Source organism: Crocodylus porosus, unplaced genomic scaffold (genome assembly GCF_001723895.1).
Source record: "Crocodylus porosus isolate Cpor-Errol unplaced genomic scaffold, CroPor_comp1, whole genome shotgun sequence".
NCBI classification, from domain to species: domain Eukaryota; kingdom Metazoa; phylum Chordata; order Crocodylia; family Crocodylidae; genus Crocodylus; species Crocodylus porosus.
The window spans coordinates 2,381,655-2,384,121 of record NW_017728950.1 but is presented as its reverse complement, the minus strand read 5'-3'; the positions used below and the strand labels follow the sequence as shown (position 1 = coordinate 2,384,121).

The following is a 2,467-nucleotide window of genomic DNA, read 5'->3' as shown; positions in this document are numbered from 1 at the left end:
CCACCCCCACACACCCCTCCTGCAAACCCCACACCACCCACCCACACACTCCACACCCACCCATACCTCTTCCCACCCCACTCTTGCAAACCTCACATCCCCCCATCACACCCCTAGTGTGCCGGGCTACCAGACAGGATGAGGCCTGCTGGAAGGATCTTAGGCTGCAAAGGCAGCTCTCCCCACATCCTGGTTTGTGAAGGGGACAGGGGGAGCTCTAATTTTTCTATGATAAGAAAGCCAACAGCAAACATAAAAGCATACAGATATTTAGAATTTACTTTATTGTGATTATAGAGACACTGGTAGGGTTCCAAATTGCTTTAAAATTGTAAATACAGCAATAAAACATGGCCCAATTGATATCTCTCACTCTCTCTCATGGTCTTTTGTTTTAATTGTGCAAGAACATGGATGTTGGAGTATTTTAAAGAGTGAATTTGGGACTTTTTATCAGAGAATTTGTAGTTTTTAAATAGGGAACACCGGGATTCCTGATAGTGGGGCAAGTGGCAAGACCCAGGCAGAGAGGCTTGCTCAGGGCTGGCATCTGGGACCCAGCTGGAGGGCAAATGAGGTAGCAGACCTTCTGGCTATTTGGGGCCAGGAGGATATGCTTTGGTTGTTCAAAGCAGGCCACCACACTGAGAACATCTTCCAGGGGACAGCTGCCCAGATGACAGGACAGGGGCACACATGGCAGCAGTGCCGCACAAATGCCAATTGTGCAGCCACAACCCACTGGCAGCTGTCCCAGAGACACAGACACCTCTTCTGCGCCCATGTGGTCCCTGTCTGGGTCTGGGAGGTGCGCAGCCTTGGGACCACATGCTATCACAGGTGGCAGCAGGTCATATCCAGGCAACAGCCCCCACTGCCAGACCACTGCAGTGGGTAGAGGGTGCAGGGAACTCTAGGTTAGGGCTGCTTCAGCAATCCAGCTGGCATAAGGGGCTAGTGTCCTCAGATACCAACTGGCCAGGCCCCAGAATCTCCTATTTGTATCTTCCAAGTTAACATGGGCCCCCAGAAGTTCCTGAGAAGCTCTTGCCAGGGCAGCTTTTTATACTGCTGGGGCTAGCACAGGGCAGGTTTGAATAATGTTGGGCCAGCACAGAAACAGCACAGATTCTGAATATTTAAATGTTATGGTTCTAGTTATTTCTGATTTCACTTTCAGTAAAAAACTGAGACTTCCCCAAACATATTAATTATTCTGATGTCCTTATAGGGAGGAAAGGTTAAACATATAAAATATTTTATTTTCCTTATTCAGATGTGAAGGTTTGATATAGCTGCTTTTTTAGATTCTCTAGTCATGTCAGTTCTTAGAATGAAGCTTATACAAAGAATTGCTGAAAAATAAAATTCAACTATTTTATACTTTACAGCAATGAAGAAGAAGAATCTACTTGAAAGAAGACTGTGACTAATTACATCTTCAGAGTCAATAAGAAATTCAGAATTATTACTGAGAAGATACTACTGGTTTTCTCCAAAAGTTTTAACAGCTAATATTTCCTCAGCATTATATGAATCCAGTTAATTGGATGGATAGGGGGTCTTTAAGGAGAAAACAAGTGTTTTAGGCAGAGGTGTATTTCATTAGATCATACTCTTTTCTCAGAATCAGTACTGAAAAAATAACCCAGCATGTACTTGTGGGGATTTCATTTCTTGGATGAGATTTAAAACTGGAACCCTGACCACTTTGGGTTATTAAAAGATCACAAGGGTAAATCTGTTGATCTTGGCTAAATTCCAGCTTAAAGATTGCTTACTAACAAGTTTCCTCCCCTAGTTTAAATAAGAATTGTTATTTCATCTTCTTTTCCCATGGTTCTCCTTTCTTGTGCAGATTTGCAGCTGAGGAACAGTTGTCACCTTGGAGCCCCCAGGTGCATGCATTTGTGCAAATTACATGCTGCATAAGATCCATCAGTCCAAACGCACAACCTTTGTTTTGGCAGTAGGCAGTGCTGCATTGCAGCAGTTTTCCAGGTATCCATAGCATGCTATATGGCTGAACATTAGTTTGATGGCTTGGGCAGTCTTAACTTTTAAGCATTTAAAAGTGAGCAAATGCCAATGAGAATTTTTTTAATGGTATAGCATATTGTCCATCCAACAGGTAGAGCCTGCTGGAATCTTTTGGGATAAGAGATATCAAGTTGTAAACTTTCCCCCTCATCCCTACCAAAGATAGCAAACAGCAAGAGAGTAGGGCTGCGTGAAGCTTCGGTCACTGATTCGATTCAGCAGAGATTTGGCCTGATTCGGTGGCCAAATTTCCAAACCTGAATGGAATCAGGAGACCCTTTAATCTGTCTGAATCAAATCGGAACCCTCTGATTCGGGCACAGACACAGCTTTAAATTTCATAGACATCAGGGCTGGAAGGGACCTTGGGAGATCATCGAGTCCAGCCCCCTGCCCAAAGGGCAGGAAGTCAGCTGGGGTCATAGGA

At 44.3% G+C, this 2,467-nt stretch overlaps 1 protein-coding gene across 1 annotated transcript in view; it reads right to left on the bottom strand.

The window, feature by feature from the left end:
• The window catches only part of LRRC2 (leucine rich repeat containing 2), a 98,513-nt gene that overhangs the window by 80,665 nt on the left and 15,381 nt on the right, over positions 1-2,467 (bottom strand). The window lies entirely within an intron of this gene.